Raw genomic sequence first — 25993 nt, 5'->3', positions numbered from 1 at the left:
ATAACTGAGTGACTAAAGCCTGATTTATACTTCTGCGTCAGGTGACCGGCATAACACACGGCGCATGCAACGCGCGTGGCTGTGCATTTATACTTCTGCGCGCTGTCTCTGTTGGTCTGCATTAACACTTCCGAAACGCTTGTTGGCAGTGAGATGTAAATGTTCCTGTGTCGAGTTTCTTTGCTGCTTTTTGCTTTTCCTGAACACTTCCTGAATGTACAAGTGGCTCAAACTTGCTCATTTTGAGGCAGGAACCGGCGGACGTGCAACAACTTTAACTATGAGGTAAACACAAAACAAAACTTTCCATCCGGAGCTCCTTCACGGGACTCTTGGAAACAATCACTCGCGCGGCTCTCGGTCCCGCCCAAACTCATCAGCGCTACCAAGCCGACCAATCACAGAGCTTACGCTACGCGTCGTTGTGACGTGTAGTTACATTTTTTGAGAGGTGCACGTCAGTGACGGCGACTGCCACGGCGAAGGGCTATGCGTCAGCACCGTAGCATACGCCGGCGTTTGACGCAGAAGTATAAATCAGCCTTAAAGCATACTCCAGCCCTGCACACACTGCTTGAATGAATCTGTTAACGATATAACTGTGCTGTTCTCACAAGTGCTGTCTGATATTGCACTGATGCATTTGACATGTACTGTACCTTATTATATGCATACATGTTAATAGCAACACCGGCCTTTTCATGAGTAGCAATATTAGCTTAGTCAGTGTAAGCCCGTTGCGATGCCGATGGTGTACGTGGTGTTAAATTTTACATATAACTGTCCCTTGCACGGCGGACAGCATCTGGCGATTATATGAGGGATTAAACAGAAGCTCTCGTGCTAACGTTAAATTGGGAAACAGTTACCTGAAAATTCCATCCCACAGACTTTTTATAGCGGACTTGAAGCCAATGGAAGTCTTTTATTCACTCTTGGAAAAGTGTAGATGGTGGATTAACATTCAGCACATGATCACAACTAAGATGTGTCATTATTTATAACTTTCGATGCCATGGTTTTTAAAACAAAATCTGTCAGTGTCATTTTCATTCTCATCTTCAGCGCTTTAGTTTTTCTCTGTCATCCCAAGCTAGAAGGCATTGACTGAGTGATTGATAGCTGATATTAACCAATCATACGCGTTCAGTGCTAGAGCAGTGGGCCAATAAGAAGAGCGCGAAGGCGGGGCAAGCATTACGGACTTGGCTTTGTTTACTGCAGCAAGTTGACATGACAACTGTTTTAAACCACTCCTGAGCGCTGCGTTTCGCATTTCAAGTGCAGACAAAGAGCTTAGAGATGCATTCTGCGTGAATGTCTCCCAAATCCGTGCACGTGGTGAACATTTTGCAGTAAAAACTGGTCGCACACAACAATTTTAAGCACAGGCAGAAGTGCTCCCAAAAATATTTTGAGGTCGCATAGATAAAATTTCAGGCGCATATGCGACCAAAATGGTCGCAATTTCGAGCCCTGAATAATCAACATTAATACTGAAACTGAGGCTTTTTAGAATGAATGAGCTAAACAACATTTAAGATGTGTTACAGTGTGCTCAGCCTGCTGGTTTGTCCATTCACACACATTTTCATCATATGATCTCTTATAACAAACCTTTTTTTAATGCACATACTGTAATTTGTTGAGTAAAAGTATTTTCATCGTAGTTTAGGCGCATCTTTTCGAATAAAAGTTTATCCCACTCATTTATGTGCATGTTTTATTAAGCGTGTTTTCAAAACGTTTGTGCATCATGATGTTTCCATCAATCGTTTTTATATGCATATCCAAAAAGAGCATTAAAATAGGTGGGTGGAGACGTAAGGGTAAGGCGAGAAATACCGCTTTGTCTTTTAAAAAGAGGAGGAGACCGACAGAAACTCAGAGTTTAGAGAATAAAACCTGCTCCTGACCAGGTTAAGTTCACAGAGTAAGTTACCACAGTAACTGACTCGGAGTTAAAGTTACCTCTCTTTCAGAAACAGGCTTGACTTATCCTTCTTCCTCGAGTTTAACAAACCTGCCATTTTTAAATATAAAACCCAGAGTTTCTCTCATTTCAGGGTTAAAATACTTTGAGTTTTCACTTAACCTCCTTTCTAAAACAGGCCCAATGTGGCATCACACGCACACAAGTAAACAAATCCCACTTGAGCGGTTGACACGATTAAGATGAATTCTGTGCTTTCCATGTTATTTACACTGTGCATTGATAATTAGCCTTTTTGTGCATTTGTATGTGTTGATTATTGTCATTTATTCACGTGAACACTTCATGTTTGGTGTGAACAGCATAAAAGCAGGATTTATTTACTTTATTCCTGGCTCCACTGATTTCTGTCAGATTCATGCAGCATTTTACAATAAGCTCACTCTCTCTCTTGGTGAGACATGCTGCTCAGTTGTGAGTGCACGGATCAGAGCAGAATTTCACTGCATGTGATATGCAAAGTAAGGACAGGTCGTTATGTAAATGAGATAACACCTCTCGTTTGATTAATAAAATAACAAAATATGATATGCACCTGTTCTGTGGGGAAGAACTTTATTTGTTTTTTGTTGTCATCTGGTGCTATATAAAGTAAATAAAATTTAGATAACTTTTAAGGGGGCCGGGTGACCCCTTATATTACAGTAGGGGAAACACTGGTACATCATAACTGGTTATGATCTATTCCTGAACTTGTACTGAATCCTCTACATCTAGATTGTGATGCATTGATGGCAATTCATTTTGACACCCCTAATGCATACTGTAAAGATTATCTGAGTAAACGTGTTTGAGAAAACCCTCTCTGGTTTTGTTATATATCTATGTTTGTGATGTCCTGATCAGATTTTTTTGCCATTGAGTCTGAGTTGTTTGATTTTAAGTCTCTACCGATACTGAAACCCTATCCAATACTTCTATAATACATAAATAAAGAAGAGCGAAGAAACAGATCCAGGATGTTCCTTATTTTTTTATTTAATTCACTTTATTTTACCATTCAACAATTATGTTAACAAACAGAGCACTTGTTTGAGGTACATATGTGTACTTTTCGAAAAACAACCCAGAAAATTCCCAAAAGCCCTTTTGACTTAACTTTGGGTCAAACTTTGTGAGCTCATAACTTTGCATCAGATTTTAAACTTACTAGCCACTCCCTAGCAACCACTTATGACACCCTAGCAACTGTCCATAGACTTCCATTGTAAAAGACTGCCATTGACTTAAAATCAAGTTAACCTTTGTGAGCTAGCCAGCAGCCAATCACTGATGACCTTACTTACTAGCCACTCCCTAGCAACCAATTTCAGCACCCTAGCAACTGTTAGAGAGACTTCTAACACATGCTAGTTGTTTCAACATGCTACTGACATGCTAATCTTGCAAGATTCATGCTAATTACATGCTAGTCATGCTAGCACAAGCTAATTCATTAACAACATGCAAATTCATACTAGAAACAAGCTGATTCATGCTAGAAACATGCCAATTCATGCCAGAATCATGCTAACATGTTAATTCATGATAGATACATGCTACCAACATGCTAATTCATGCTAGACTGGCTTGTTTTAGTCTTTACAGTGGTTACATTGTTGACTGCAGGGATCTTAAACATTCTTTTAGTCAATTTGATACTTTTTCAAACTAAATAAACTACTTCTAACAGGCTTTTTCAAGCCACCATAAATTTTGTACTCAAACTTTATTATCTAGTTTAAATACCATATTTAACATTAGAGGGATGTTATCCAGCTGCAGTATTTTATTTTCTCCTAATGTTTAAATTTTTTTGTTCGGTTTTAAATACACTCTTGCACTAAATAACTCTAAATTTTATCATACAGTAGTATTTTTATTTGTATTTTGTGGATGTTCTCTTCTGCCATTAAATTTCACTGGGTTGGGTTGCTATGTATTATGAAATTTGTTTATTTTAAGTTCACGCAAATCACCTCTTCATCCACTCTTGATGACAAGAGATGGAGCAAGAGCACATCCGGGAAATTGAATTGTACTCGGCACAATGTGTTGAATTGAAATTGGCACAGTACTTTGGCATTTAACTGCTGACGTTTTACAAGAACAAAATAATGCAAGATTGAGAAAGAGCCAGGGAGATAAAAGACAGTTAAAGAATGCACAAGGAGTGTCACATGCCATTTATTTAACTCAGACTCAACCCACACAATCAAAATATTGTTTGACAATACAAAAACTTGCTATAGTGGTTGGCCATAAAATATAATTGTTGGCTAAATCCTGCCATCTGGCAGAAGCATAAATCAGGATACAGTATATGACAGACAGAGCAGCTTACTGTTTGTGAAGCGTTAAATACTGAAGATAATCCAAAAGTTAAAGGGGACCTGTTTTTCCTATTTTTAAGACTTAAGATATGTCTTTTGTGTCTCCAGAATGTGTCTGCAAAGTTTCAGCTTCAAATACCCATCAGATTATTTATTAGACTTTTGTGTATTTTGGAAATTTGAGCTGTTGTTGTTGCCTGTGCCTTTAATGCAGTTGAGATGGTTCACCCCATCATTTCCACGTGCGTGACCGAGCCAAAAGTAATTGTGATTACAGTTATGAACAAAATAGTCGTGATTATGATTTTTCCTTATGCCTTATTTAGTTCAGTCAAATCACACTAGAGTTTTTATCCCTCTTGGTGTGGTTAGTTTAGGCTGGTGCGATTGTAGCAATCTTACTCGAGTGTGCACCAAACGCGGACCAAAAAAGCGCACCGAAACCTCCCTCAAGAGGTGGTCACCGTACGCTTTCAGACGAACCCTGGAGCTGTTTATTTGGGGTAAACTACTTAACTTATTTGGGGTAATAATCAAAATTGAGCATAAATTTTGATCGATTTCGATTAAAAACCGAAATCGTGACACCCCTATTATTGATAATTATTGAACACCGTTGTCTTTGTCTACTTTTGAAGAAATAATACAGTATTGTGCTACAGCGTTCGTTGTATATGGTATAATTCTGGTGCTTGTCTCAGTATACTCCATAACGTGAGATCATTCACATCAAATATTAACCCAGTGATCGAGTTACACTCACAGGACACAGAACTTACTCGTAATGACAAAAGTAAATATCCTTGTTGGTTAAACATTTCATCTGTGTGCAGTGCGCACACTTCCCCCCCACCCAAGAGTGTTCACATGAGGAAACTACAAAGCCTGACAAACAATGCCTTATTATAGGGTGAAGTATTTTTCACATCTGCTTTGTCTGCTTGATTTAAATAGTCAGCAAAACCTGCTTCTGTACGTAACATCACTATCAAGTTACTTGTCCAATTGATCAAATAGATTTTCACTTACCTCTGTAGAGCATTCACTTGTCAAGGACAAACATTAAGGTGGAGCCATGCAGGGTGACCGGTGCTGCTGCTCATGAGCTGGCTCTGAATTGACTGTTTGATAAGAGAGGTTTTGGTTTTTTAAGCTGATGAATATTAAATGTAATCAAATAACAGCATGGAAATAATGTCACTGAAGTTTCGTCTTGCTCAGAGTAAACATTCAGAACTTGATTTACCTTATCGATTCATTTTACATAAGTTTTTGATATGCATTTAATTCATAGCTTTATAAACTTGACATCACAGCTTGATCATCTTTAAAAACCAAATGTAGAAAACTAATCTCACACTGATGCAGGGCATGATGTTGTGCGGTTTCACTGTTCACATGGGTAGAAGTTCACTTAGTAGCGATTTTGAAAGTGAAAGCAAACCATTCAAAATAAATCCGTATTGTTTGCATTAATAAAAACAAAAAGGCGCAGTGACCGCGAGTCTGTCACAAAGCCATCAGTTTGATTTACTTATTTCAGTTTGTTTTTCATTGATGGAGCGTTTTTAGTTAACGTGGTCACCGCTTTTGTACATCCTCATGCGAAGAGGGCATTGTTTACTATAAAGAACTAGCTCACTTCCACAGTGTAAAATCTCCTTATATTCTCACCTTTTGTCATCCAAGATGTTAATTTCTTTCTTCAGTCCAAAAAAAAAAAAAGAAGAGTTTTTGAGGAAAACATGCAGGATTTTTCTCCATTTTGTGGTCTCATTTGGTACTCTTTTGGTTAGGGGTGTGGCGAGATCTCCTGTTACGAGATCAGGTAACAGCTTTTTTTTTTTCCGTGTTATTCATTCACAAGCAGAGGCTGCTTTAACTGGCACCACACAAAATCATAGGCGTTACCAAGCGATGGAATAGCACTTTAGATATGCTGAAAGTCATAATTGTAGTAAACGCAAATTAAATTAGGACTTAAAAAATAAAATTGCAATACAGATTTGTAAATGCCTATGACATTTATCCATATTTTGTGACAGGATATGCTATACTCATGCCTGTGTTGTCTTCATCATCAATAATGCTGTCCTGGAAATGAAGAAGTTTTCTCTCCATTTAGTGTGCGGTATCAAATTCCAACTCTGTCCGTGCTATAAGTCCTTACACTCAGGGGCATGAGTGAATTAGGGTTAGGCGATGTCTAATGTGAAATCACGATGGACGATGGCATAAACGTTGTAGGCGGCAGTGCATGAATTATTTATAAATAATTAATTCATTCATCATAAATTAATTATTTGTAGCCTACAGTTTCAACTACCTGACCCACATGGTCTTTGTTTTACCCATAAATAAATAAAGATAAGTTACACACAAATTATCACCTGTCAATCACATTTTTCCCGGGACTCTGGCATGAATAGGCAGAGTGATGTCTGTCATAATGACGTCGACAAACTTGGTTGGTAAAAAAAGGTCCCAAACCAACAGGAACCAACCAACAGTATCTGAGGTTTACAGTAGAATTACCAAGTACAAGCGTTAAATCGAAATATTGAAGCAGTGTACTGACGCTGTGATGTGTTACCTGATAGATTCAAAAGACCGAAGAGTCGTTAGATAGAGACCAGATGAATTAAATATCACATTTAACAACTATTGTGAGACTCATTCCAACGTTACATCCTTGATAAACTATCCAACGTGCACTGCACTCTGGGGTTTTGGGTTCAAAACACCCGCTGACTGCTGGAGCTCAGACGCACGCAAATGCTGCAGCCAATGCCAGAGTGTGTGTGGGGTCATGTGATGTGCATTTTCAGGGGTATAGTGTGGTCGATGTCTATCGGCCGTCGACCCAACCCTAGAATGAATTGTTGCTCAATGAAAATGAAACTGGTGAAGTCAAAAATTTAAAAAATAAGGAAGGAGTTAGATTTCACGTGTGAAATTACACAGCGTAGAAGCCACTGCATAGAATTAATTAAAATACACTACCTGACAGAAGTCTTGACGTCTATTTCAGTTTTTAAAGCAACATATAATAACAATAACAACAATAATAATAATAATAATAATAATAATAATAATAATAATAAGACTTCTCGTTGATCATTTGTAAAAGTGGCAGAAGGTGGATTTTTCTGATGAATCATCTGTTGAGCTGCATCCCAATCATCACCAATACTGCAGAACACCCACTGGAACCCGCATGGACCAAATATTCTCATAGAAATCAGTCAAGTTTGGGGAAAGAGAAATCATGCTTTGGGGTTACATTCAGTATGTGGGTGTGCGAGAGATCTGCAGAGTGGATGGGAACATCAACAGCCTGAGGTATCAAGACATTTGTGCTGCCCGTTACATTACAAACCACAGGAGAGGGCACATTCTTCAGCAGGATAGCGCTCCTTCTCATACTTCAGCCTCCACATCAAAGCTCCTGAAAGCAAAGAAGGTCAAGATGCTCCAGGATTGGCCAGCCCAGTCACCAAACATGAACATTATTGAGCATTATTCTGGGATAAGATGGAGGAGGCATTAAAGAAATTGCGATGAGCTATGGGAGTCCTGCAAGAACGCTTTCTTTACCTTTCCAGATGACTTTATTAATCAGTGATTTGAGTCATTGCTGAGTTGTATGGATGCAGTCCTCCAAGCTCATGATGGAGTCAGACACAATATTCATTCTGTTTCCACTTCAGCATGACTTTATATTCTATACTGGACATTATTTCTGTTCAGTGAAGAGACTTTTGTCTAAGCAAAGTCAGACCTTACTGTCCTAATTAAAAATCAAGGCATGATCATGTTTTATTTTGGTCAAATAAGCGTAATCTAGAGGTCTTTGCCTTTCATATAAGCCACTTCTAATATGTATAATTTTTTTTCTTTCATTTAAATAAGTTTATTTTCCATTCATATATTTCATTGTTGAATATTTCTTAAAAATAGTGTAAAAATCATGTCTTGTCTCGTTCTCATGAACTCAATCTGATGTCTTGCCTTGTCACACCCATAGTACTGTACAATTATGTTGTCTTGGAATTAATGTTGAGGAACCGGCTTGTGTTTCTGTGATTAAAAATAGTAATGTAAAGAAGACTGTCTTACAACGATCTTCATACCATTTAATCTACAATCATTTCATGTTGGCAGGATAACACCTCTTCAAATGCTTTATTAAGTTGCTGGTTAAAATTAATAATAGTTGTGCCAACATGACAAATGAGCTGGTTATAAAATGCTCCTACATTTTTTTCTGGTGCTCCTGATTTTTCGAAGTTGGGAGCACCGGCAATTTCAAGCCCTACATTAGAAAAATACTGTTTTTTTTTTTCAATTTATTATTTATTCTTATATTTTGTTATTTTTTGTTTTGTCATTTATTTAAAGTGTAAAATTATTTCGGTTTAAATGTCAAAAACATTCACTTATTTTTAAGCACAAAGAGAGAAATTTACTATTGTTTGTTTTTTATATTGTTTTGTGCTGTTTTAATTAGTTACTGAGCAGCAATAATCAACACTGTAGAATAACTTATTTTCTTATTTTTTAACCTAGTGGGGTTTGAACTTAATAAATGCATAATAATCGTGAAAACCGTTAACCGTGATTATTTCTCAGACTATAATTGCACAACCAAAATCTATAATCGTTGCATCCTTAACTGCATGTCTGTCAGTCAATATTGGTGGGAGGGTTTATGTCAAGTTGCCGTCGGTCTCAAAACCGCTCCAATTGGTCCACCATTTTTATGTTGTTGAATTGAGGGAAAAAAAGGACTGTGTTTTTATATCACCCCAATATGATGGTCTATACACTATACCAACACACGTCTGTCCAAGCAGCTTGAAAAGTAGATTTTTCACCATAGGTGCCCTTTAAAATCAATATAACATTACCAAACATTAATAAAATACTGCATTGTTCATTGTTTTAATGAAACCTTACTGTAAAGTGTTACCAAAGTTATTAAAGCTGTACAAATATGATTCAGATAACATATAAAAATAATAATAAAAGTGCACATTTTATTCATAAATTTGGTTAAAAAATGACCTAACCTACTATTCAGCATTCACTATTCAATGTCACAGCTATTTTTGGATTTAATACTAATTTATAATAATTTGTATGAACTTGTTTTGTACATTTTAGTGTGATTTTAATCTCCCAATGATGGGTAGGTTTTAGGGAAATGCCTCTTTAAAAAATATGTTTTCATATGAATATGGATTATTGGTTTTGATTTGGTGAGCTTCGCCTCAGTGCTTCCTCCGCTTGCCACCTTTATCTGTATCCTGCCCTTCCCTTAAGGTTGGGCACTGAAACACAGTTCTGTACCTACATAACCGGTACAACTTGGTAATGGAATTAACATTGGCTAGTAATTAAACGTTTTTTTTTTTTTTTAATCTCTGGACAAATGTTTGTGGGTGTGTATGCACATTGTATACTGTTTGCATGTCTGTGTGTATTGTTTCAGTGTCAACATTGTAATGTATGCATTCACATTAGTCACAATAGTCACGCAGGATTTTGAGTTGGAATTGTAGTTGACCATTGCGGTTTGGGAGACGTGTTTGTGGAGTTGTTGCAGATCTAACTATAATAAAGTGAAAGTGAATCATTTGCATGTGTTTTGTGACTGGATGCAAATTTAAAGCATTTGTGCACAAGAAATTATAACATTTGCATCTTTAACAATGAGTTAATTGAATTTAAATAGTTATTTGGTCAAGACATTATTTTGGTTTGTTTTGTGGTTCTGTGGTCACAGTTAATTCAGTTTGGTTTGGTTTAAGTTTCCCCTAATTAAACATTTAAAAATATTATACATCAGCATTGCATACAAGAGATGCTGGACAAGGATATTTGATTATTCAAATATTCGTTTCATGGGTTGGCATTCAGTTCGTATTTTCTTTTTTCTTGTTTTTTTGTTTTTGTTTCCAAATACATGGCGCCCCTTGTGAAATGGTTCTCGTTCATCCATTCACCCATTAGTGAACGTCATAATTCACCTGCACCTGATTGATACGTTATCAGAAATGTTGGCAAACTCATTGTCATAAATCAACACTTCCTCACACTCACACACTCAACATGAAGAGTGAAGGTAGCAATGTAGCTTCACCATAGCTGGCATTTTGATTGTTCTTTGTTTAAAAGTTGACTTTGTGAAGAAATTAATTTTATTAGATGATAAGATGCTCTGTAAAACATGCAGGATTCACACAGTTTATTCACATTGTGTGACAATGGCGGTGGTGACGACATGGAGACAGATGGGATGCAAGTGCAAGAAGTTTAATAGTAAATAGCAAACAAATTACAAATCATTAAAATGATTATGTATGTATGAACGCATATGATAACAGTTCATTTAAATACTTACCTCATATAAAGCTTAAATTTACATGAGATTATTAGACATAACTGTGAAATCATGATTATTCTTCAGATTATAATCGTACAACCAAAATCTATAATTGTTGTATCCCTAATTGTTATGCAGTTTAAAACATAAGATATGAATGTTTCTGAATGTCGAAGAAGCCCACTTCAGTGCTTATGTTGTGCTCTGAAATACAACATTTGAATGTTTGTAAAAAAAAAAAAAAAAGAAAGAAAATTACATTGTATACATTGTAGAATGGAGTGATGTTATGTAGTTTCAAAATACAATATATTAATATTTTAATGTAGAAAAATACAATGTGGGTGTCTTAAGGAGCGAAAAGTACAACATATGGGCTCTTATATGCTGTTGTGTCGTCACTCATATTGCAAGTCATATCTCTCCGGCCCTTTATTTGGGATACTTTCATGAACTTGCCCCATGATGACAAACTAATTGAATAGCCCTGTCATAGAGCAAAACAGACAGCAAAATAAGATAGTGCAAGTTTGCGTACTCCTGGGGTCTGTTCTTCGTACGTGGATTACTCCGTTAGCTGGATTTGGATATTGACGATTTGACACGATTCAGTATCGTTTCGTTCTTCAAAGCTGATCCGAGAGTTGTTGTCATAGCAACAGTTCTGCTTGGTCAAACCTGATCGGGAGCAGGTTCAATTCATATAAACAGGATTAGATCGGCTCAGTTCAAGCAAAGATGATACAGAAAGTATGTTCCCAATTCTGATATTTTCTTACAGTTCTTACAGTAGTAGTTATATACACTTGGGAAAATGGTACATATTTTTAACTATATATATAAAGTTATAGTCATTAATAAAAAAAATAAAGTTATATATATTAATAAAACGTATGCAATCTGCACCCTCGAAATGAAAGTACAAAGACTGCCACCTGGTGGTGCAAAGAGAAAACTTATTGATATGAACTTTTTAGATCGCTTTAGTACAAATTGTGTATAATAGAAATGCACAATATGTGACTTTTTTTTTTAAAGCAATAATACATTTATGCAGTCATGAACATGTTTTGACAGTTAATATGCCAGTGATTTGATGCTTCACAAAAGTTGCAGACGCCTTTACCAATATCAAAATGCTTTTGTAAACAACCAGTTATTCTTTACAACGATTAAAAAACGGCTACAATAATAAAGAAAATCTTTTCTAAATGTAGAACTAAATACATTGATTTGCATTGAAATACATGATGAATACTCTTGACACATGAAAGTGTAAAGCCTGCAGTTCACAACAAATGTGGAAGGTTATTGCGTGTCATATTTATCAAACCGTTTACTGCTAATTTGATGTAATTTTGCTCACATGGATAATTGAATATTAATCAGATGATGTCATTACGCTGCTGTGCCGTCAGCCAATCGTTGCATTGCTGATCATGATTTCGAGGATGGATAGATCTATCCTTCACAGCACACATAGCGATCTCAGATCAGTTTATCCAGACATTCTAATCTGATTCGCGAACTTGTTTGAAGAACCAAATTAGCCAGAGATCAGTTATCAAGATTAAAAATCCAGGATCTGCCAAATAATCTTAGATAATTTAAGCGAGGTACGAAGAACGGACCCCTGGTTGGAGAAAGATTAGTTTAAACTGTGGCTGAAACCTGTCGCTGAAAACAACCACGTAATTCACAGGTGTCAAACTCAGTTCCAAAAAAGCCGCAGCTCTGCACAGTTTAGTTTCAACCCTAATTAAACACTCCTGATCAAACTGATTGAGTCCTTCAGGCTTGTTTGAAACCTACAGGTAAGTGTGTTGCAGCAGGGTTGGAACTAAACTGTGCAGGGCTTCGGCCCTCCAGGAATTGAGTTTGACACCCCTGACGTAATTTATTCTCTCAAGGTTTGTTTTTTCCGAGCTTATCCAAGTTCTGTTGCACGGTTGTGCTCCATTGATTTATTTAACTACAACTGTTTATTAACATTTGTTTATTAAATTAAAGGTTTGATAATGATTACATCTTGAAGTGGTGATGAGGTCTTAAAATATTCTGAGAAGGTCTTTTAAAAAGGTATTGAAATTTCCTTTAGGATTCCTGCAAATACCCTCATAAATCACGGCCTTAAAACACTCCAATTACTCTCTGTAAACAGCAGTGAGTTTGGTCAACTGATGACCTTTACGGCCAATCACAGTAATTTCTGTTAAGCATGTGAACACAATGCCAAATCAGCACTGTTTAAAGACTTACTCAACAGTGCTCAAATGTTAGCAGCCGGAAAATGGGCATTTTTAAAATTTAAGTACTGATTGGTACCGAATTCCAGTATTGTGACCACCCTAGATTGAACAATAACAATGAAGTTGTCTTCTTTTTCTGGTATTAAGTTGTCTAAATTTTTGTGTTTTATATCACTGAATCAAAAATCATTGAGTCATTGAAATGGTCTAAAATTCTAGGACTGTTTTGGCATTTGGTATGTGAACCCACTAAAGCACCAAGAGTGTAAAATAGATATGCATACACTCACATCTGACACATCTACGGCACCCCATGCTTATGAAATAATGCAGCTATAGGACAGGGAGAAAAGTTTGAGAATGCATGCATAATTCAAGAATCAGCACACATCAGTGGAGGAGTAACTCTGAAACACCAAAAGTGTGACACACACAGAATTTTTAGGTTTTGTGTTCAGAAAAAAACTAAACTCAAATTAGTCAAAAGGAAATCTTTTAGATTATCTGAATGTATATAGAACTCACAAGCAGTTTTGTAGATATAGTAATACTGCAACCTATTGGTTACACCACGTCATTACATGTTTTTTCTTTTATACAACCAGGTGGCGCTATTTCGCTTTCCCCAAATTGTATTTGGATGCCATAGGGCAGGAGTCTCAAACTCAATTTACCTGGGGGCCGCAGGAGGCAAAGTCTGGGTGAGGCTGGGCTGCGTAAGGGATTTCACATAAAAAAAGTCCTCAAATGTCATTATTAACAGTTTTAATTATTTCTTCTGAACATGAAGTGTCCTGAACATTAATAGAACATTGAGTGAAGATTATGAACAGTTCTTCTGAACATGGCATCTTTTGCCTACTCCTTGCTGCCAGAGACTTGACAGCGCTTCTTCTCACAAATCTGAACCACATTTGGCTTTAGAGCGGAAGCAGTTGAGACCCTCAGTATGGCCTGAAGATGATCATCATTAAGTCTAGACCTGTACTTTGACTTATTGAAGTTCAAGGTGGAGAATAACTTCTCACACAGAAAAAAAGTGGGGGAACTCACTCAAAACTTCCATTCCCTCACCTAAAAAAAAAGGCGTATATATGTATAAATAAAACACCCCCACCCCACTCCAGTCACATCAGTCTGTAACAGTCTGTATCTACCTATAATATATATAAGATGCAGGCTGTAGCTAGGTAGGTGGCAGGCTGCAGATAGGTAGCTAAGTGGCAGGCAGGGGCGGAAACAGCTTAAAGCTGATTTATACTTCTGCGTCAAACACCGGCGTATGCTACGGCGCTGACGCATAGCCCTTCGACGTGGCCATCGCCGTCACTGACGTGCACCTCTCAAAAAATGTAGAAGTATAAATCAGGCTTAACACTTCCCGCCCGTCACAGCGTCTAACAAAGGGGCGGGGTGCGTGGTGACGTCACCGGCATCCCCGCTCCTTTGTTTACACGGCGGGCGGGGAATGCCAGTGACCGCTGTGTACGGATATAATCAGCGGAGCGGGGAGCGCTCTCTCTACCCGCTCCGCTGATTCTGTCAGTGTACAGCGGTCGGCGCGGGCCACAAAATATTGCACTGAGGGCCGCAAATGGCCCGCGGGCCGTGAGTTTAAGACCCCTGCCATAGGGCCTATTTTAACTGAAAATACTGCAATAACAAAAAAATTGTTTAAAAAAAAAATCCATTGTTTTCAATCGGAGTAAAATGGATGTTAATTACAGCATAAATATTAAATACGACCACAAATCCCTGTCAAAATAAAATAAAATAGAAAAACTATTATTTAACAAACAAATTTGATTAATTGTACTGAGAAAAAACTTTTCTTTTTGACTGCCTTAGACCAGCAGTGTAGTTCAAAAATAAGAAGCACCAGAGGGTTAATATTCTTGCAGCAAGGAAACAATACAGACGATACACACAAAGTTTCTCTTGCTTTTATACAGGTATACAAACAGATGATGAAACATTAAATTTAATTAATGGTATAAACAGTTTGGTTGTACCTAACAAAGTGGCCGGTGAGTGTATTTTTCAAATAAATGTTCATAATTTTAAGGACCTTTTGTTGGGATTGATAAATGTTCTTATGCTTTTTGTTTTCCATAATCGAGCAGTCTGACTCCACACTTAGGTACAAGTGACAGGTTTTAGACCTTTATTTCTAACAATTTCATATTCATACCTTAAATCTACAAATTTATACCTTTTATGGTAGTGATTTAACGGCTCACAAATCTCACAGTTCGGATCACATTAAGGTTTTTTAGTCACAGATCAGACCATTTTTCCGATCAACCAAAAAGGGGAGGAGACAAATGTAATTTGCTTTTCATATATTACAAAAACAGTACTGCAAGACACTTTTGGTTTTAGCAAACAGAACTTAAGCTGTAATTTAGAAATAAAATAAAATGAAGAAATAATCAGCTGAATCAAAAGTGACTACTGTTGCTGATATGTAGAAATCTAACATTATAATTTATACAACCCATATTTATTTTTAGTCTCATTATCAATAATTGATTCAGTTATTCACTCATAAATCTTCGTTTCATTGCTAGATCATTTTGGAAGAATTATTCATTCATGGCATATTATCATGTCATGGCAACATATGTTAATTCAGAATGGCATCGTACTTGGCAAATTCATGACGTGCATTTATTTATAATACAAATCCTATTTGATTACTTTGTATGTGTCTCATTCTACTAAATTTACTTGTTATAAAACCATTCAGCAATGTATAGTTTAGTTTTAGCGTTGGTGTTTCTTTATAAAAGCGTCTCTGCTAAAATTCTCAAAGGATTATTGATGTAAATATTTATGAATTCTGTGATGAATCAGTTGACCAGTACTTGAATTGTTTGCAGGCCAGCCTAAAAGGTGTAGTATGGAAACCGACTTTAAATTTGTGAGACCACCCCTCTGATTGGATTTCATGTATTAGCCTCAAAGTCATAACCTTTTTTGCTTTGCGTCAGTCTTTTTAACAGGAAACAACGTACTTCCGTTTCTGTGTGCATGTTCGGTTATGGTTTCAGTTAGTTATTTGTGACCTTTGATTTCGTCTTTTTGGAGCTCTGCAAAACAGGTGAGGAAAAATTCCATGTGCTTCAGTGATAAACGCTTGTCTTGAAACTAGAGTTTGTGAATATTATGCAGGGCTTCTGCTGCTCTTAAAAAAGGTGCATACACAAATTAAGACTTGAGAATTTGACTTTTAAAGTGGAAGTAAAGGGTGACATGATGGCTCAGTGGTTAGCACTGTCACCTCAATGCAAGACGGTTGCTGGATCAGTTGGCATTTCTGTGTGGAGTTTGCATGTTCTCCCTGTGTTGGCATGGGTTTCCAGTGCTCCAGTTTCGCCCACAGTCCAAACACCTGCACTATACTGTAGGTGAGTTGAATAACCTAATTGCAGTGTATGTGTGTGAAAGTGTTTGGATGTTTCCCAGTACGCTTATTGCAGCTGGAAGGGCTTCAGCTGTGTAAAACATATGGTGGATGAGTTAAAGGAAAATTAATGAATTAAAATATGTTATACTCCATTATTTTAACTGTTTTGAAGAAAAGCGTATGTTTAATACAGTTTTTGGAGCTTGGGTGCTGCCATCTTGGATTATTGAGGTGTTTCACATCACAGGGTTGGTTCCGTTTCCTGAGGTGAACCGATGATGTGGAAGTAATGGTCTGACCACTAAAGGCTGATTTATACTTCTGCGTCAAACGCCGGCGTATGCTACGGCGCTGATGCATAGCCCTTCGCCGTGGCTGTCGCCGTCGCTGACGTGCACCTCTCAAAAAATGTAACTACACGTCGCAACGACGTGTAAGCTCTGTGATTGGTCGGCTTGGTAGCACTGATGAGTCTGGGCGGGACCAAGAGTCACGTGTATGGTGCGAGCCTGATGGAGCGATTGTTTACAAGTGTGGAGTGCCGTGAAGGAGCTCTGAATAGAAAGTTTTGTTTTGTGTTTACCTCATAGTTAAAGTTGTTGCACGTCCGCCGGTTCCTGCCTCAAAATGAGCGAGTTTGAGCCACTTGTACATCCCGGAAGTGTTCAGGAAAAGCAAAGCAGCAGCGGAGAAACTCAACACAGAGGAACATTTATAACTCACTGCCAACTAGCGTTTCGGAAGTGTTAATGCAGACCAACAGAGACAGCGGGCAGAAGTATAAATGCACAGCTATGCACGTTGCATGCGCCGTGGGTTACGCCGGTCACTTGACGCAAAAGTATAAACCAGGCTTAAGACTGCACAGATTAATTTAACCCAATGCGTGAAGTTGTGAACATGGAGCTGCGGCAAATACAAGCCTCAAATTTGTATCTAATACATACAAATATATTTATTCTATTATTTATTCTATTACTAGTCATTCGATGCACTTTGGTACACTCTCTGTACTGCTCTGCCTGACTGCTTGCCTGTCTGGGCTTCAAAAAGGAGGTAAAGGTGGCGGGTATTTTCACTTTTCACTAGGGCTGCACGATATTGGAAAAAATTGACATTGCAATATTTTTCCCCCTGCGATATATATTGTGATATTTTTTATATATATATACTTAAGACTAGGACTGTGACGGTCAGTTGAGTATATTTCAAGTATATTTCAAATCTGTGGGAAGCACGAGCTGTCTCAAATGGCACACTATGCACTCATACACTATGTACTAATGCACTTACACACTCAACAGCATAGTATATAGTGTCGTCCCAAATGGAGCACTACTGTTTTTTTACTAAGCGGAAATTCAAACCGTTTCCCTGATGATGTTTGACGGTCACTTAATCAGTAAAATAAATGACCAAACTATCAAAAAATTTCTGCAGTGAGTATAACCGCATTCACCATCAGGAGGCGCTGTAATCACTCCCGTAGAAGAATTGTGCTTTCACCATCCAAAATAAATAGTTATCCAACATGTGCACCTGATAGCTCCGCGAGCAAACCTGTAGTTGTTGAGTGCGTTAAGTGTCCATCATTCCACACTTAATTTTACCAGCTAAATGAGTGCATCATCCGGCTAATTAAAATGTGCTTATTATTTTTAGAGTTTTCAGTGTGAACGCACTACTTACACTCTTTATACTACAAAATGGCGTAGAATAGTGCATAAGTATGCGATCGTGGCTGCTGCATGGAGGGCACCATAGCGACCAGCGTCTTCCGGTAGAATGCTAAAAACTTCCGTTTACAGCGTGTACAACTGGTAATTTGCGCTCCGAAAATGGGTATCAATAACGTTTTTAATGAATAACAGTGTTTTTGTGACACACAACTGAGAAATGTGTCTGTTAAAGCCGTTAAAATCTGTAACGTGGTTCAAGCGCGTCAGAAATACGAGAAAAACGTTCTCTTAGTTCACATGTCTGCCGTCAGAAATACAGTGTGTCAGCCTGTCAGCTCAGCGGCTCTTTAACACACACACACACACACACACACACACACACACAGAAAGAGACCGAGAGAGAGAGAGAGCAAACCAGAGTACTGGCATGAAACTTAACAGGTGAAAGTCGTGCAATTTACAAAAATGACCAATAAAAGTCTGTTATTGATCCTCTGCTGGCTGATTTGCTGTTCATTCTAATCGCGAGCCGTTTGTGTTTTATTTCGTGTCTTGTATTCACCACGGTTTGTGTTTTTCTGTCATTTCGAAATGGCACTAGCCTATATTTTCACTTTGTCACAGTTATTAAATCAGTGTGTCAGTGGCACAGTACAGGCTACGTGTGTGTCAAACATTTTGGTGAATTACATTTGTTTGGGCTGGTTATATATCTGAAATAAAGAGAAAATGTTGACTTTAGCGATGACGAGGCTTCATTTAAACTGCAGAAGATGCCGTCTGACAACGAGGGGAAAACGCCTCACAGCAGCTGTTTTCCATCCTATTAGATCGCATTTCTTTAAATGATCAGTCCAGGAGATGCTGCTGATGGACAACAGTATTAGTTCAAAGAGGATAAAAGCAGGTAAAATAGATTAAAACTATCGTTTCAAAGCTGTCCAAATGTGACTGTTTACACGCATCAGCTGCCGACCGGAAGTTCTTTGCTTTCTTCTTGCGCATACACGCAAAGCGTAATGGGTAATTTTGCGTTCCAAGAAAAAGGTCTATAGAGAATCGAAATTACGTTACTCTCAGACCCTAGGTGCCTAACATATAATGTCAATACAAACAGTAGAGTTTTAAGAAAGAATTTACAATAAATACAATTATACATAAAAAATGTAATCTAAATATATACCTAAAATTTAGTCTAAATATATGCATAAATATGATCTAAATATATACATAAACTGTAATCTAAAGAATAATAAAAAAAAAAGAATAAAAAGTGTAATCAATACAATACAATACAAAAACATTAAGGGCATATGGCAATGAGTGCAAAGCAGAGTTGTGCAGATAAAACCGTATATAGTGCAATAAGAAGAGGAGGAGACAGTAGTGCAAAAAAACCTCACTGTAGCTGCTTCTTGAGACATGCATGGAGAAGTGAAACTGACAATGAGAAAACCAGGGCCGCCTTCTATTTTAATTAGTCTGTGTGAAACTTCTTTTTCAGATGAGGGTGTGTCAGCGTCACTTTTGTGACCGCACACACATTGACACTCTAAGATGGTGCACCCATCAGCGTAATGAGCTTTAGTCACCACAAAAGGTCAGAGGTCAGAGTTATTATAGCGCATCTCCCCATTAAAACATAGCAGCGTGGCCCGTGCAGCCTCCTCACCCCTGCTCTCTACCGCCACAATTAAGAGCAGGAATCACTGACCTGAAACACAGCAATTAATAGAAAAAGAAGTACAGTCAGTTTAATCGCGGCAGCACAAACACAAAGTAAAGATGCATGATTTTAAAAGGCACTAACCAATTTCAATAAACATTAGATATGTGATGTCTGATTATTTGAAAATGACCTCAGTTAATGTTACAGTAAATAGTACCTGTGTACTGTATATGTAGAGTTAGGGCTGGAAATTATCACAATATCATATTTCATATCATTCGAAATCGATAATTATTAAATATTTATTGGCAAACCATTTATGAATATCATTTTTTAAAACCACTTGATTTTATTTTATCAACATAACTAAGGCAAATAGTTTTAAAGGGTCACAAATAGGGGTGTCAAAATTAATTGTTTCTTTGGTGCACTGCGATGCAGACGCAGACAACACAGTATCGGTTCAGTAATAATCACAACCGGTTATTATGAACTGACGTCATTTATCGCATATGCGCTCTGTCGCTAAGGTGAGCGCAGGTATTTACAACACTCAACCAACTCAGGGCCGACCCGTGGCATAGGCACCATAAGCAAATGCTAAGGGCGCTGTATATCCAGGGGGGCGCCAGAAATGAGCGCGCTTCAGTTGCTTTTGTTTTCAATATTCCTGACACACATTCAGTTATAGACGGCAATAACTCAAACTCTTAAACTAAAAAGATCTAAAGTGTGTTTCCTACAAAAAGACAAAGCTGGTTATGTTTCACAGCTGTCATTTTCTCTTTTTTTCGCTCGACATTACGACCACTGTTCAGTAATAATCACAACCGGTTATTATGAACTGACGTCATTTATCGCATATGCGCTCTGTCGCTAAGGTGAGCGCAGGTATTTACAACACTCAACCAACTCAGGGCCGACCCGTGGCATAGGCACCATAAGCAAATGCTAAGGGCGCTGTATATCCAGGGGGGCGCCAGAAATGAGCGCGCTTCAGTTGCTTTTGTTTTCAATATTCCTGACACACATTCAGTTATAGACGGCAATAACTCAAACTCTTAAACTAAAAAGATCTAAAGTGTGTTTCCTACAAAAAGACAAAGCTGGTTATGTTTCACAGCTGTCATTTTCTCTTTTTTTCGCTCGACATTACGACCACTGTTCCGTTTAAGCCCTCGAAATCTGCGTTTAGCCGGGAGAGCTCGCACTGAGAGGAGCTCTCAGTAAGGGACCATTGGAAAAGTGCTTCTTTTTTTCGTTTATTTGCTTTTTTCGCTCAGCGCGAGCTCTCCCTGTTGCGAGGGCTAAAGTGTGTTTGTGTGTGTTTGTGTGTGTAGGTTTGTTTGGTGCTGTCTATGTTTGTGTATGAGTGTGAATGAGAGACAGTGTGGTGCTGTGTGTCTGTGTGTTTATACAAACAGCTTGTTAAAGCCTCCCCCCAAAATATAACACTGTTAAGCATCGTCGATGCACCGAGATATCGAATTTAACCAAATCGATGGCATGATAATCGTAACCGAACCGTGAGACCAGCATAGGTTCACACCTCTAGTCACGAAACCTCCCGTCTCAGCAGGGTGTTTTCACACTTAGTTTGAAAAAAGTCAGGGAAGTGGGTGTGTCCAGCTCTGTTAAGGTGGGAGTGTCGGAGGGTGGGAAAAGAGGGATGGTTTTGCATAAAAATGGGAGTTTTCAGTTCGAGCATGTGCTGATTTTCTGAGGCAAAACACACAGACGCAGAAGAGAAAGACTGTAACTGCAGTTTTTCACTTCATACTTCATCATATGTATATATATATATATATATATATATATATATATATATATATATATATATATATATAATATATGTATAATATATGTATAATATATGTATATATGTATGTGTGTGTATGTATATGTGTGTGTGTGTGTGTATATGTTAAACTATAAAAAACCCAACTTGTAATAAAACTGGGCAGAGATTAGATACTAATCTCTATTAGATACAAATTAAATGCTTGTTATATAATTAAAATTTTTATTCCTTTTGTCCAATTTTCTGCATGCACATTTCATGCCCAGAAAGCAAACGTTGCCTGGTTTAGGAATGCATAGAAAACTGCAAAGCAGAGTTCTCCTGAGCTCATTGACCCACTGATGACAGCCACTCCAAAAATAACACTTGCAATCAAGACACATTCACCTCATGCTTGTTATGCGGTACAATCCGTAAACTCCACCCATTAGAATATCAGCTTGGTCTTTATACTGTAAAATCGCAAATATATTTAATTATTGATTGTGGGCCACAAATATTATCGTGATGATACGATTTATGGTGCAGCCCTTGCGTTAACCAGCTGCTACAGTACATTATAATAATAATTTCTTCTTACTTTGTTCATTTTTGGGGCAATCTCCTCTTCCCTCACCACTACATTCAGCTAACTACTGCTTCATAGAGGAATAAAATTCATTTAGATTGAATTACTTGTGTTCCTCACTTCAGTGGCTGCTGTAACTTCTCTGTATTTCAGCAAAAAATATGAAGACTTCTCTGCAATTGAAATACAAAGACAAAGGAAAGAAGATACCCAAATGTAGTCAGGAGTTGTAGGGTGTGTCATGAGAAAACCGACATGAAATAACCAAAACACAATACAGTCATGGAAATGAAACACAAAAAACACGGCACAAAGGGATGTGACATTGAGAACACAGAGCATGTTAGGTTAACTTGTTTAATATTGTTTAACCCTCTCAGTGCATTCAAAATCTGTGTAGCATTTTTATATTCAGGATCTGATTGGACCTTATGCGTGTATTTTATTTATATTTTTTAATAATAAAAGCAAAATGAAACACGATTATTATTATTTAAAAAATGTTTAACTAAAACTAAAAATAGCAGCAGAAAAGAAACGTCATAAGTGTGAACACCTTATTGTTCTGTAACTGTTGTCATTTTTGAAACATCACCTTCTTTGACTCTTTAGTTAATTTTGTGATTAAATATTTTCATGGAAATTATTAGAACGAATCTTTCGAGAGTTGCCAGTATTATCCCTGTTAGTGTAAATAGATTTAAACAAAATTTGTTTGAATTTATAGCTCAAAATTCAATTTATAGCTTGAATTTTATAGCTTTTCAAAAGTAACTGGTAAATAAACATGCGTGTGTGTGTGTGTGTATATATGTGTGTGTGTGTGTGTGTGTGTGTGTGTRTATATATATATATATATATATATATATATATATATATATATATATACAGTAAATATATACAGTAAATATATATTTATATAGTACATATATTTATATATATATAAAATAGTTTCTTCGGTGCACAAACAACAACGATTTAGTAATAATCATAACCGGTTATTATGTACTGACGTCATTTATTATGGAGTGTGTGTTTGCTGGACAGTCTTTCTCTGACACTGGAGTACAGCAGAAGCCCCTATTTCACTGTAATTGAGAAAATGAAAGTACACTTTATTTCTCTTTCTCTGTGGCCCATTTGCCCTGCTAGCATGACGTTTCCTCTCCTCTCGGCTGTTACACCACTGTTACTTCTGCATACAGACTTGAGCGCATGTCTGCAGAGCGAGTTTTCTCCTATGTGTCTATCATGGATGAGCTGTGATCGCCACTGTGTCGGTGCCACTCATCGCTGAACAGTGATTTCCAACAACGGCAGAGTGTTAGAGCCAATCGCAGCCCTTGCTGTTTAGCGCCTGACCAATCATAGGGGTGTAAAATCTCACTCGAAAGGGCTCAAAGCGAGCGGAATATTTATTTTTGTTTATTTGCTATAAATATATGCGCGACATGTCTGAACTGAAGAGCAGAGGGATCCGGGGGTGAGAAGTGTGCGCAACTTATTTGAGGACCGGGAGGGAGACGCACAATTTCCAGGAGATTTCAAAAACGAATCAATGCTGTTTTTCAGCCTTCATAAAGCATATAAACATGATTGTCTTCTCAATAAAATTCATGTTAGCCATTTAGCAACGAAACTAGAGTCACCGGGCTGACAAAAGCCCCGCCCATCACATGAAACTGCGTCTGTTCTGAAGCGAATTTGTCGCGCGAATGAAGCTGATTTTGACATGCAAATGAAGTGAGTAAACTCATGTTCACACGTCTATTTACGCGTGAAAAGTGCCTGGTGTGAACACAGCATAACAGAGTTTTACCTTCATTAATGCAAAAATGGCAAACAAAATAAAATCTATCTGGCTTGTTCTATAGAGAGCCAGCTTTTCTTTAGATTATTCTTTAGATTAGCATTGTTTCTTTTGGGTTGTGCAGTTTCATTCAGAGAATTTCTTATACTGTAAACTCAGACTTTTTTCGTCACATCCATAACGCATGTTTATTTCCCAAAAATAAAAACCGATGTTTCAATGTAATGTTAACTTACACGTTCTCTGTGAATTTGTTTTGATTTTTAGTGCAAATGTCACATCCATAAAGCTGGATTTACCAACACAATCTCACGGCAATTCGTAACTTTTTGATTTAGTAGCTAATTCGTATAAATTCGTACGATTTCATTCATACAATTTAGTATGATTTGCTCATTTGAGGGTTAAGGGGTGGGGTTAGGTGCCACGCCTCCTTTTTAAAATCATACAATTTCATTCGACTGAACTCGAATTAGCCACTAAACTGACAAAACGTACAATACTTACGTTTTCTTGTGAGATCAGGCTGGAATTGCTCACATATATATATATATATATCAGGGCTCGAAATTGCGACCATTTTGGTCGCATATGCGCCCGAAAATTAATCGATGCGACCTCATAATATATTTGGGCGCATTAGTGCGACCTGTTTTGATTTTTTTTTTTTTTTAAACGTGCTGAATCGCTCTTCCCTGCCGCTATATTGGTTCATATTAGCTGTCAATCACTCAAGGCTTTCCACTGTTAGATGACAGGGAGGGAGCTTTTATGTCCACGGGAAATGCAAACGGCTAAAGTGTGAAAACGTAAAGCACACAGGTTTGCAAAGTGCAAACCCCACCTAAAGTTGAGGCGCAGATGAGAGCGATCATGACACGTGGTGAATATTGATCCGCCAGCTGAGATCAATCGAGTACGTGCTTTTCGGAGAAGGTGGCTGAATCTCGATGTGGTGCATACACTGCGTGTTCAGCGCAAATGTCCGCTAAAAGTCAAATCTAATACTGTATCATCGCCAAAGAAGCTCGCCTTTACTAAGTTTACACTGAAACTGCGTCTCATAACAAACAGCGGTATTGCGCCGGTGCTTAACCTGCTCATAAATGGGGTCGGCTGACTCGCCTGCTTTTCCACAAACACAGAAAAATGAAAATCAGCTCAGACGGAACATTTAAATTGACACAAACTGAAACCAAAACTTTTAAGAGTGATAGAAGTGAGACTTTACTTACTTTCTTTTGCCTAATCTTTCTTGAGGTGTATATATATTTTTTTAATTTAGTTACTGATGACTGTTTTGCAGCTTTCAGCCTTGAATTTAATATTTTATTATAATCTTTTGTTTGTTTTGCAGCAGAAATATTATTTATTAAACTGACATGCATATATATGCTGTTTAGCAGTACAAAATAAAATATTTTTTACTGCAATGCTTCATTTTTGTTTGATGCAAACTATACATTTATTTTTCATAAAGTAACAGACTTTTTATAGCAGATAACTTACATTCAAACACATTCAAGGCAGCATGATGATGAGAAATGTAATTCATTGTTACTATTATTGTCATTTTCATCATCATTAATATTCTAGAACTATTAGACACACATTTTGTATTTATTGCACACAAATATCAATGTAATCTCAGCATTAGTTATAGTTGTTTCTGGTTTTTGTTAGTCCTAATTGATGTTGTTTTAAAATACAATAAGTCCCTTAAAATACAATTTGCAGCGGTGCTCAATCATTTTTGGTGGGTGCTCCTAAATTTTTTCTGGTGCTCCTAAATTTTTGAAGTTGGGAGCACCGGTGCTACCAAGTAAAAAAGTTAATTTCGAGCCCTGTATATATATATATATATATATATATATATATATATATATATATATATATATATATATATATATATATATATATATATATATATATATATATATATATATATATATCAATGGAAATGGCTGGAAAGTCAGGGAAATGTATAGTTGTTGGGGAGCTCCCGAATGTAGTTCTTGTATTGTATTGGTGTAACTTAAGTGACAGACGTGACCCAGAGCTCTGAGTTGAGTCATTTGTATATAATAAATGACTAATATTGTTGCCATTGAAAAT

The 25993-nt window shown here is 37.3% G+C and overlaps 3 protein-coding genes across 4 annotated transcripts in view; 2 read left to right on the top strand and 1 right to left on the bottom strand.

Moving 5' to 3' along the window:
* The window catches only part of fut9b.6 (fucosyltransferase 9b, tandem duplicate 6), a 37137-nt gene extending 31054 nt beyond the window's left edge, over positions 1–6083 (bottom strand). Inside the window, 2 exon segments of one of the 2 annotated variants that reach the window (NM_001017772.2) lie at positions 5335–5426; positions 5980–6083. The gene's annotated coding sequence lies outside the window, so the exon portion shown is untranslated. 2 annotated transcript variants of the gene reach the window in all.
* fut9b.1 (fucosyltransferase 9b, tandem duplicate 1) overlaps positions 1–25993 on the top strand; it is a 107238-nt gene that overhangs the window by 36882 nt on the left and 44363 nt on the right.
* fut9b.3 (fucosyltransferase 9b, tandem duplicate 3) overlaps positions 1–25993 on the top strand; it is a 67547-nt gene that overhangs the window by 36882 nt on the left and 4672 nt on the right.

The sequence above is a fragment of the Danio rerio genome, chromosome 8, assembly GCF_049306965.1.
Source record: "Danio rerio strain Tuebingen ecotype United States chromosome 8, GRCz12tu, whole genome shotgun sequence".
Lineage (NCBI taxonomy): Eukaryota > Metazoa > Chordata > Actinopteri > Cypriniformes > Danionidae > Danio > Danio rerio.
This window is presented reverse-complemented; position numbering and strand designations above follow the sequence as displayed.